Raw genomic sequence first — 12,434 nt, 5'->3', positions numbered from 1 at the left:
ATCTGTTCTTGCAGAATGTATGAATGTACGTGTTGTCATGGCTCATGAATTTCAGCTGAGAGCATAGCCATTCTGACGTGATGCTCGAATTACTAGATAAAAATTCTGAAGTTGCTCTTTGTGTTGTAGCTGCAGAGAGCTTTGCAAGAGCTTATTTATGGATCTGAGAAAGACAGTTGCAGTGAACAAAGCAGTCCTATAGCAGTAAGAAGAATCAAAAACAGTGCTGGGCACAGTGGCAAGAAGCACCACAGTTGTTATGTCAAAGAAATAAGATAGAATCTGTAAAGTAAATTAGCAGTTATTAATGACATCGGGGAAATTATGTTTGTACCACCACAACTCAGGAAGTTTGTAGTTAAATAACAGTTATTTGCCTGGTCAGGATTCAGAGTAAGTGTCAGACATTGAAATCTTGTTGATAATTTCATGGGAGATGACAGGTGTAGTCGAGAAGGTGAATTATCGGTTTTGCACAAGGTACACCACAATGTTGAAGTGATTGATGTTCTGTTCAGACCTGTTAATGGAAGGAGCTACCATCTTTGTGAAAGCTTCTGAAGCTATATTCCAGCTCATGGATATCTAACCTTTTGGCTTGCCTGGGCTGCACCGAGTGGAATTGTCTTGGGCCACATATAAAATATATAATATGGTTAATATATATGATTTTTATATATGTATAAACCATACACGGTTAATATATGTAACTAATGAAACTTATTACATTTTAAATATATTTTTTATTAAAACATAAAGAGTAGCAAAAACACAGAACTAGTAGTATATTTGACTTTTTTTCTTGAACCTGAATCATCAGTCTTGTTCAATGGAAGTGGTTGCAGTTCTCACGGAGTTCTCAAGGTGTTTGTCAGAAATTTGACAACATTTTACTCTTCCTGTTCTTTAGCTTTCAAAATAGTTGTTCACAAATGCACATACTGCAAAAAAAAGTGATGACATCAGTAAAAGGTGACTGTGAAGTGAGGGATATTTCTTTCTGGTAAGAGAAGGCTTACGAAGTCTAGTAAAGAGACTTTATTACATTTTTGAGTTGAGTATCTAATTGCAACTCTGTATGTTCCCTATGAGAACTCATAGGTAATGTATATATGTTGACTAAAAATTGAGTTGCTAATATACCAAAGAAGTGATGACTTCTGCAGCAGTCTTGACACCTATTCTCAAATTCCTTTATCAAAATGGAAAGCATGGCTGTGTATTTTTTGTTGTTCACAGTACTGCATTTAGCCAGTGTATCAAAATGCATAAAATTATTTGCCAAAACATGAGCTTTCCATACTTAAAGTTTCATTTTGAATGCTGTTATGGTTTGAAATAGCACAGCTGAGTTGATGTTCACCTTGAAAGATGCATGTTTAACTCCTTTGAATGAGTGATCAAACCCACCAAAAATACTAAATCTGTGAGCTATTTTTAATCGTGTTCTGGAACAAATTTTCCTTTCGTTTCCACAAATGGCTTGATTTCAGTTCACAAATCATAAAATCTTTTCAGCATTTTACTCTGACTTAGCCACTTTACTTCAGAAAACTAGATGATGTCCCCATAATCAGCATCCATACTTTTAAGGAACTTCTTGAATTGGTGATGATTTAATCCCTTGGATTTTATGACAATTTGCATGACATTATCCATTTTTAAAACTTTCATGCCTAAATTTTCTTGATGTACTTTGCAGTGATATTTCATCCAATGTGAGTTGCTGATGGCAGTTGCATAGTCATGTTTTAGTTTTATAAGTGTGTGTGTTTAATGCAAGAGGTAGAGTTAGCACTGCACTGTGCCTGTCTCTTATCCTGATTTTAGCTAAGATGGTATTAATTGCATACTTACTGTTTGCTTGTTACTGGGTGAGGAGTGTGAGCCTGGGGCTGCACTGGGCCGCTCAGTGGGGACCAGTCTTGGCTGAGGCCATGCTGGAGCAGACAAGTCCAACCCACAACTGCATGTGGTCCAACACAGTGGCCTGGCTATCCTGTAGTACTGACCAAACACTGATGCACTATTAAACCCATCTGGGATGAAACCAGGGCTTGGGGAGCAGTGTAGTGCCTGCTTAAGTTATGGCAAATAACTTTATGGATTTTGATACATTGGCTAAACATAGTCCTGCGAACAGCAAAAAATAGGCAGCTATGCTTTCTATTCTGATAAAGGAATTTGAGAATAGGTGTCAACGTTGTTAAAATAAATCTTCAGTTTCTTAGTTTATTTATGATTCCATTTTCAGTCAACATAAATACATTCCTTGTGAATTTTCATATGGAATATGTAAAGTTGCAATTAAAAATTTGATCTTGTCTCTTTACCAAACTTTTATAAGTCCTTTCCTACTAGAGAGAAAAACCCCTCACTTCCCATTCACATCTTATTCATGCCGTAATTTTTTGGCACTATGTTTATTTGTGAATAATGATTTTGAAGAGTGAAGTATAGGAAGAGTAGCATTTAATCAAAAGTCTCTACTGAACACCTTGAGAACTCACTTAGAATTGTAACCAATGCCATCAAACCAACCTGATATGTTAGTTTCACAAAAATGAGGTCAAATATCCCACTAGTTTTATGCTTTTATTTCTCCCTTTTTTTGTGTTTTAATAACATTATTAAAAATGAAAGTGTTGTTAGTTACATGTACTAACTATAATAGGTATTTTAAAAAATTGCTCTGAAAGTAGTGCTTTCTATCTCATTATGTTAGCCTATGATATCAGAGGTGGATACTGGTGGTATGGCAATAGATATTGAACCTTGCTGCCAATATTCTATTATATTTTGTTGCTGTGTGACAGACAGCAACACAGAAGCACTCTAACAGGATGGTATCTGACATGGAAATGTGCATGAAGCAAAGGTGTGGAATTGAATTCCTCCATGCAAAGAAAGTGTCACCTGCTGACATTCATCGACACTTGCTGAATGTTTGTGGAGACCAAACAGTGGATATGAGTGCAGTGAAAAGGTGGTTCAGCAGTTGTGACAGTGAGTTATCTACACTACTATAGATTTTTATGAGCATGATATGAAGGCTTTTATTCATTGCTGGTGAAAATGCATAGCTAATGGTGATGTCTGTGGAAAAATATTGTTTTGTTGCTGAGAATTTGCTCAATCAAATAGTGTTATTGTATCTGTTATCATTTCCATGTAAATAAATAGGAGGTCTTACTTTTGGTGGGACCTACTCCTGGGCACAGTAGAAAGATGGATTCCCATGGGCTGGAAGGTCGTGCATTCTTGAAACAGATTGTCATTTAGCTTTCTTCCACCAAAACCCATTTCACTGCAAACTGATCTAGTATAAAGATAAAGTGAAGGCCTTATTTCAAAACCACGTGTTACTGCATGCTTAAGGAAGTTGATTTAGCCAAGTTATGCACTTTGTGATGTGGGCAAATGCTATTACTTGCACATCCCAGTAGAAAGCCCTCATAGTTTTCTATCTCTGTTGTATTTAAAACCTGTGGCAGACTGTAAGGGTATGACTGGAAGCTGAAGCTGGTAATGGCAAACATCTTACACAACAGTTTTCTCATTTTGATGTTTTTTCCAACTTCTCTGCTAGTGCTAACATACGGGGAAATTAATTGCAAGTTGATTGAAGAAATACTCTCCATAACCCTTCTGTGAAAAACATGATCTACTCCAAGTTTTAGCCTTTTGGAGAAGGATAGGAATTTTACTTGATAACACTTGGATGCTCATACAACACAGGCAATATCAAAATAGTGAGTAGTTATTCTGAGCTATAAAATATTAAATCAAAAAGCAATTCTGTTGGGTTAATTTCCAGTGTTGCCTTTTTCAAAGAATTATATTCTATTTTAGTTCATCCACAATTTAACTCATAACGACTGTAAGTAAATGAGCTGTAACATACCTTCTTTCCTTTTATGTGCCTGCAGGGACATTTCTTTTACTGAAAGACTTCTTTCTTATGTATTGCCCATACAATAAGGAAAAAAAGTAAATTTCATTTGGTCACAGTAACTTCTTCTGAGAAAACTGTTTTTCATTTGGATTGGAAATTAATGATGTAGTAGCAGATAACATAGAACATATACACAGATGACATCTACAGTAGAGTATTGCTTTTCCAACATGAGAAGACCTTTGCCCGAAGTTGCTTCTTGAGGCTTTTTAGGGTAAAATTTAGCTACCTGGAAATACATGTTGGGACATCTCATTTTATCCTCCAGCTACCTTATGGTGGTAATACTTAGGTTCTTTGATGGAAGTTACCTTAACAAATTAAATCAGAAGCTCATTAGTAGCTCATATTGTTCTGTCTTGGTTTTAATATAAAAGAGGGAGTCAGATGAGTACTATGTTTATTAATTACGATGCTGTGCATTTCCTAAATGCTTCTGTAGGATACTTTTTATAAGATTTTGTATCTTGCAAACATTAGAATATCTCTGAAAGAAATGATTACCCTTCAGAGTACCACTCTGGTGGTACGCTCTGGTTCTCTCTTCTCTCACCACAAGACAGGGAAGGAGAAGACACAAGTGTATTATCTCTGCTGTTGTGATGGATTAAATCTGACATGCTGCCAAATCGTATGTGTATTAATAAGCTTCTCTCACTGATCCCTAATGGCAGTCAGATGGGTTCATTGGTAGATTGTGGTGGACATTTAAATGTTTGAGCTGGGCAATTTGAGATGAACTGTCATAATTTGTTAGCCCTGTTGAGGGAACAGTGCCAGGAAGTATCTGGCTGATGACTTAAGAGACACCTCGTAGGGAGAATAAAACCCCAACTCAGTCAGCAAATCTCTGGGCGGTGCTAAGAGGTCTAAACCCAGTGACCAATACAATGTGCTGCCACTCGTAATAAGCCAGGAATTAAAAGCTACTCTTACGACTGCCTTAGAGGTTGCCAAACAATATGCTTCCAAATCATAGTGTATCACCAGTCAGGAACCACTGCCTGTCCTTGGCCTTGAGGGTGTATTTGTGTGTGTGGAAACTGATTGGAAGATGAATTGCTGGTTATGGGATTAAAAGTTTCTAATTTTTAAAATGTGGTTCTCTGATGTTGCTGCCTATATTTAAGAAGCTGATTGATGGCATCTACACAGAGCTGTATCAGTTTGCAGGAGTGAGTACAAACCAGAGTAAAGGATCAAGGTGGCAATGGGGAGACTGAATGCTGTTGAATCTAGCCTGTCTTATTTCACAGTAAGCAAGGGAGAAATTGTTTTAACTTATTTAGTTTCTCTGGTAATATACGAAAGTGTGATAACAACAAATCGTTGTATAAGCTCCTAGAAGTTTTACTGTCTAGTAGATTAACTGTCACTGAATGCTGTGTTTCTATATATAAAAACAAACAAAATAACATTCTCTGATAGAACAAGAGGAACTCTAAAACTCCAGAGAAGAGGACGTAGGGGATTCTTGTATGAATCATGTTTGAGTTATGACCTAACATACAGAGAATAAGACACAAAATAAGGCTATTCAGAAGTTCACCATGGACAAGAACTGGGAATCAGCTTCTCTGTTGTAGTATCGTGTGTTCCATAAATCTTAGTCCTGTTGAAATATTATGTGCATGTACTATGTATGTACTTCTGTATGGAAGGATACTTTGTAAGAGACTTGTTTTTTGTGTGTTTTTCTTTTCTGGATTATTTTCATGCTTTCTGTACTCCACCTTGTAATTACAAATATATTTACACACTTCAGTGAACTATTTTCCTCAGGTCCTTCTTAGGTATCTGTAATTACTACTCTTTCGACAAGGACCTTATCTTCTGGCCAACTATAAACTTTGGAAGTTTATAGGTGTTTCTTTCCAGTCACGTTTTCAGGGCCACTTTATTCTCTCCACACTGCTGTAGGTCAGACTTGCCATTTATCATGACTTGCTGCCAGATGCTCTTCAAAGACTATAAAATAAATAATATTCCTTCAAAAAGCTTTTTCTTACGTCTTATCTATCATTTGTTCCCTCATCTTTATGCATTTATTAAAGACCTGTCAGAATGAATGGCTAGGGATGTGATTATTTAGCCCTTTTGGGAGGAGAAAAAAGCAAAGCACCAGTCTTTCATGTTTGGATACATGCTTAGGTCATTACAGGAAATGAATTTTTTGACCTTTCCTCCTACTCTTCTTTGTTGCATAGAGTTAAGAATGAATTGTAGCTTTTTGCTTTGAAGGCACATTCAGTAAGTTAGCATTAGGAATATGCAGCTGCGTGGGAACTGTGATGCAGAATGACAGAGGGCAGAGACAGTCAGAAATGAAATGCATTTGCAAAGCTATTGTAGACAAAGCTATAATTATGAGTTTTTTTTCTTTTTCTTCTTCTTTTTTTTCTTTTTTTTTTCTTTTTTTTTCCTGCCGTTTGAATCTGTAAGTGCATTTGTTTTGTCTGGCTGATGCCTTAGTTTGAAAAGGCTCCTAAGGAGCCCTCTCTATCGTCTACTGCTGTGGCACAATGATTTTGTATATTTATAGACCCGTAATTTGGCCCAATTCAAAGTTATAGTCAAAACTGAGCTTATTGGATTCCAAATTTATATCTAATACCTTTCAGAGTTGGATCTAATTAAGAATCTGTGATAATGTGTTTAAAATGTAGTATAGAACAATTATAGATTTTATACTATAAAACTTGTATGACAAAATGAAGTAATTTTTTGTGTTTTTAAATGGCTTTGTAATAAATGTCAGATATGAGCATTATGTTGTTAATTTATCATCAGATTCTCCAGTTGTTCATACTGTTTTTCTGGAAAACAGACATATCCTGGGAGCCATGTTTTCATAGGCTTTTATGATATCCATGGAAGAAAAACTTATATATACAGTTTTCAAATTTGAGTGGTAAGTGGAATGAAAATGCTCTCTTTTGTAACAGTGGTACTATTAGAAAGTAATTTAACCAAATTTTGTATCTGTTCCTTTTCTACAAGGTGAATATAACAGCATTCATCTAGACTCTGATTTTAGATACACTGTGACTGGGCCAGGTTGTACAGTCTCCATGGCACAGTAAATAAACAGATGTTCAGCCATTCAACTCATCCAGTCTAAAATCTTCCACCTTAACTATTCTTCTATAATCAATTTTGCCTTTCGGTGCCTGATTTAGACACACATTCAGAGTGAGCAGCTGGGCACCACTCCTCCATTCAGAGGGTTTTATTATGAATAAGTGTACTTAACTGTGGCTAGAACATAAAATACACAGTAAATTATAAAAGAAAACAGGATTTTGATTTCCTCTCAGATTTTTTTTTTTTGGAAGTATAATGTCTTGTGTCTCTTTCTCGTCCTTTTATTTCTCACTTTCTGATTATATCAGTGTGAAAAAAAAAAGTTATTTGTGGGCAACCAACTAATTTAATTTTGACTATTATGCAAACTATACTGCTTTAAAACAGTAATTTCTTACCAGTCAAGGAGTTTTGCCGTGGTTGATTCTGTCTGTCAATTTATATCATGTCTGGCTATTCAACGGTGTAGATTTGGGAGGAAATGTATAAATGTGTTCAATAACAATTCATTCAAATCCTTTTTGTAGGTCACAGGATTACTAAAAGCAAGACAAACCCTCCTTTTAAATGACCTTATAAGATTCCAAGTTCTCTGTTACAATATTACGAATACAGAATTCAATTTCATTCAATAATTAGTCAGACTAGTTAGTGTAAATGCACACTAGCAATGGTTATGTGGACTCAGAACTCCTCAGCTTTTTCATTCTTTCTATGCTTATAACAGAAATAATGTTACTTTCTTATATTCAGTGACAAGTTTTTGTGAGTGCGGAGAACAAAGTTTGGGATGCTGCTCATATAATCAAGTTTCGGGTGCCCATGAAGTTCTGCAGAGTGACACCTGTGAAATCCAAAGTGGCTGCTGATTCCTTAAAATGTAAAATAACAGCTATTAGGGCACCCATTGAGAGTGGATCTTATTTATCTTAAATTGTGCTAAATGAAGACACAACTCTTCTATCTATAATGTCAAGAAATAAAAAGGATGGGATTAGAAAGATAATATTGTTTTTTTTTAAGATCCATTGATAGCTGTTTCAGTTGTTTCAAGGTAAATATTCAAAAAAATCTTAAGTGTTAAACTGAACTTAAAAATTATAGTAAGTGTCTGATGTATGAGAAGTGATCAGGTTTTAACTTCACGTAGAGAGGAAGTAGAAGTGTCACACTGTTTATCTTTCAGGCACCTTCACTTAGAAGTGTAATAATTTATAAGTATAATATCTTTTAGAGCGCAGGGAAAGAATTGAGCTACTTTATGTTATATGACATAATGTTAGGGACCTGAGAATACTAACAGCCCCTACTGGGCCTAAAAAGCTTCCACATGTCCCTGCTGGTGAGACTGAGAGTCCCATTTCAGCTCTGATCAGGGCCATCAGTCCCTGCCCCAGTGATGTGTGGATCTCCAGCTCTGCAACAGAGCTGCCCTGCCTGGACACTGGTCCTGCTGAGCCAGTACAATCTGTGGGCTGATATCGTTGCCTGGGCCTGAGCCCATTTCCATACCTGTGGCCCTGCCAGACCTTGCTGAGGCTATCTGACACTGGTTGCTCTCACCAGGTCTGATCCTGACCCACACTGTGGGCTAACATTCTGATCTGGCTTTTGGATCTTCCGGACACCGCAAACTTACCTGGTGATCTGTTCTGCTTGAATTTGGCCATTGTCTCTGGGCCTGCCCTGCTTCCCTGCTTGCCTTGCAAAGGTACTGTGTGCTGGTCCCTACCTGATGATAGCCTTGCATTGCCAGACCAGGCATCCCCTATGATCCCTGGTGCTAGTGGATTTGGTATTGAGACCTCAGTACAATGACGTGTTCAGCCTTGGATCTGTGTGCTGTAACAGGAACTTCAGGGTTTAAACTTGAAGGAAACATGAGCATCCAAGAGAGTTCGAGAGTGATGTGGTTGATGGAAGGCAGTCTACCAATTATGATATAATATTCTCTACTAGATACAATGTCGAAGTCTTCAATGGAGTCCAAAGGAGATGTCTTCCAAGTCCTTTCTTTGCTCCCATCAGCAGATCATTCCTTTTGCTATTTTTTTAACATTATGTTTCACTGTCATGGTTCTATGTTTTTCTGTTTGTTTTTTTTTTTTATTTTTGGGTTTCAGTATTCCACATCAAAACATCATGTAGTGTACAGGGCATTAAAGTGTCACTGCCCCAATTCCAAGTACCTATCCCTGTACATTACAGCAGTCACGGGATCTGGCCCTTCCGGGTGGGGGGGCACTCTCTTGCTGCCTGGCAGTGGGTGCTGGAGGGTGCTTTCCTGCCGTTCCAAGCTTTTCAGGTTTGAATCGGTCCCGGGAACTCTCTCTCTCTCTCATCTTGTCTGATTTATTAATCTCAATTTCAATTAAATTGTATATATTGTGTTATCTTGTATTCCGATATTATAGTAAAATAAGTTTTCCTCCATAGATTGTTGCCGCTGCTCTTTTCCTCCCTTCCTTCCTTCCCATTTTTTGTGGGACTGGGGTGGGGGGGGAGGGCAGAGGCCTGTCGCCCCTGTCACGGACATAGATTGATCTGATCAACTCCGTGACATTCACCTTCTATGAAAAAGATGAAATGGTCAGCTGAATTGTTCAAATACCATTTAATGGCATTACTTTTATGTTATGCTATAAAAAGTGATATGCTATTCACGTTATATAGTATCTTGTGTAAATGGCAGTTACTGAAGTGTTGCAATGTATAAAACTGTAAAAGCAGTATCAAATTCTGCCTTATAGCAGTTTGCCTTTTGTAAATCATCTTAAATGCTTATTCAATCTTCCTTTTCTATCTCAGTGTAAAATACGTAACAGCTTCATAATATGCCCATATCACAGAAGCTGTGTAGTTTTTGAGGTGTATTAGTTTCAAAAAAATTTCAGAACGGGGAGGATCAAGGTATAGGTTAGTAATTTTTGTTTTCTTACTGAAAACTTTTTCCTCTTTGTGACTGAATTTATAGTCACACCAAGTGAACCTTTCTCCCTCTTTCCCCCTCACTCAGCATCTACATATTGTGAATTATGCCTGAATACTAAAGTGTTATTTAATGTAGTCAGAAAAAAAAAAAATGATAGCCTATTACCACTTTATATCCAGAGATCATTTTCAGAGTTCAAGGCTATTCTTTTAGCCATGCCACAAAAAATTATACAGGCACTACTAGTTTTTATAACCCCCTTAGGCAATACTGAAACTATAAACATGATGGGACTAAAGTCTCACCATGTCTATCTAATAGCACCAAAGACAGTTACTAGAATTGGTGCTGACACAGCATTCAGTTTGTATTAAAGGTTTAACATAGAACACAAAACCTCCTGGCTGCTTGTTTATAAGCTGTTAGATCGCTGCAAGAGGATGTGTATAAGTACAGTCTCAAAACACAGACCAGCAAGGTGTCTAATAGCACCTTGCAAGGTACTAGCAAGTAATAGCGTGTGTAGCGAAACCCACTGTTGAGTTCCAGTCAGGGACCTGGGCAAATAACACAGAGAAAATCCAGATGTGTATGCATATATATAAATCTTGACTATACAGTAAGAAACAACATGAAACAGTGAAATGAAAGTAGAAGTAATGCAAAAGTAGGTGTTAATTTGTGTCTATGTGTGCACATATGTATAGACATGTGTATGTATGTGGACATTGCTTGTTTTATGTTTCATTTTTATGATTTTTATATATTGCAGTGTTTTATGAAACCCGTGTACACAGTTTGTATCACATATTGAATTTTAAATTCCTCTCAGTTAATTGATGTAAGGCCGGAAAAGTGACTGCAGTCAGAAATTACAGCGATTTCATGAAATCAGGAGTATGAGAATTGGGCCTTGACAGAACAGATGCAGTCACACATTAGAACATATCTCTTATTTATTATTTGTGAAAATCCTGTTACTTTGTTACAAGTGAAAGGTATTCAACGATTATTTAAGAATTATGAAAACTTCAAACTTGCAAATATTTCCTCTTGTTATTAAATATTCAGCAGAATTAGTCACACCAGTATAGGAATTACAGGGAAAGCAATTCAGACACTCAAAGGCAACTTGTGGAAGGTTTGCCAATTAATTTTGTGAGTGCTTTCATGATTAATTATTGTTTTTTAATTCTACATTTTCCTGAATGAATATTTCTTGATTTCTGCCTTGTGTAAAACTTTTCCTTTTACTGACATACTTCTTGTCATTTTAAATTCCTTTGTTTGGTGATGATTTTGTTGTCAATTTTTATTACATTACTTGACTTCCTGGAGCATACAAGTAGTAGGCTTCTTCCCGCTGCTTCTTGGTGGTATTTTTTAAAAATTTATTTTGTTATATCTTAAAATAATTTCTATTGTTCTTGTTTATAAAGCATTGTTTCTGTTAGCTATAAAAATGAGTTCTTACTCCTGCTCACTCCCTTTATTTGATAATCTAAAACCTGAATTCAGTGCATTTCTCCGTTCAGGTTTTGGTCATAAGATAAATAATTGTCATCTTGCCAGCCGATCCAGAAAATTCTTGTCAGATTGAATTATTAGAAAACTGAAGGTCAGTGAGGTTTATTACTTAATATTTATATTACAGTGCATGCTGATTGGGGATCTCTTAGCCTCCAACATCTCACTTCAGTGTATCCTACTTTATTCAATTTTTATGTGAACAGTGACCTAATTTGCATGTACAAGTGTAGGGTTTTTTCAAAAGCTAGAGGAATGCAGGTCCCAGCAGAGGCTGTATCAGCTCACAGTGTAGCTCTCCAGAACCAGAAAGCGGAGGCTACAGTTTTTATACAGCCAGGGGAGAGAATTTCAGACAGTAACTCATATGTCACAGTACTGAAAGTAGCTTGAGTGTCATAGTTTTCACTTGAGACATGCCATATTTCAGAATCAGCCTTCTCTGTAATTTAGCATATTTATTAGCCATCTTATCCATTCTGAGGATTGAATTGGGCCTATTTAAAGTCTTATTTCTGTGTAATTGCTGTCAGTGTTTATTAAGCCTCATTGCAGAGACAGAGCAGGGCTGGGAAATCAGCCTCACTGGTGACAGTCTGCATTAAATAACCAGAGCTGGTAGTGAGCTTCATATTGTATTTTTCATTTAGACGTAGGTAGCATGGTTTTAGTTTTAAATGCAGCTGAACTGTTTAGATGATCTCTAAAAATCACACCGTCGTAGCTGCTGGAAATTGCATTCTGAAGCACAGTTGCATCTTTTTTTACAATGTTGACCTAATTTGAATCTCTGACTTCCATCATGACTTCAAACTCTTTCCTCTGAGAGCTTCTAGAATCAGACCACACTGACAGAAAGTTGGGAAGGGCAATTACAAGGACGATCTGAAATTTTTCTCGATTTTTTCTCAAAAGCATTTTTACAGTCATCTTTAC

Source organism: Tetrao urogallus, assembly GCF_951394365.1.
Source record: "Tetrao urogallus genome assembly, chromosome: 6".
In the NCBI taxonomy this organism is placed as follows: domain Eukaryota; kingdom Metazoa; phylum Chordata; class Aves; order Galliformes; family Phasianidae; genus Tetrao; species Tetrao urogallus.
This window is presented reverse-complemented; position numbering follows the sequence as displayed.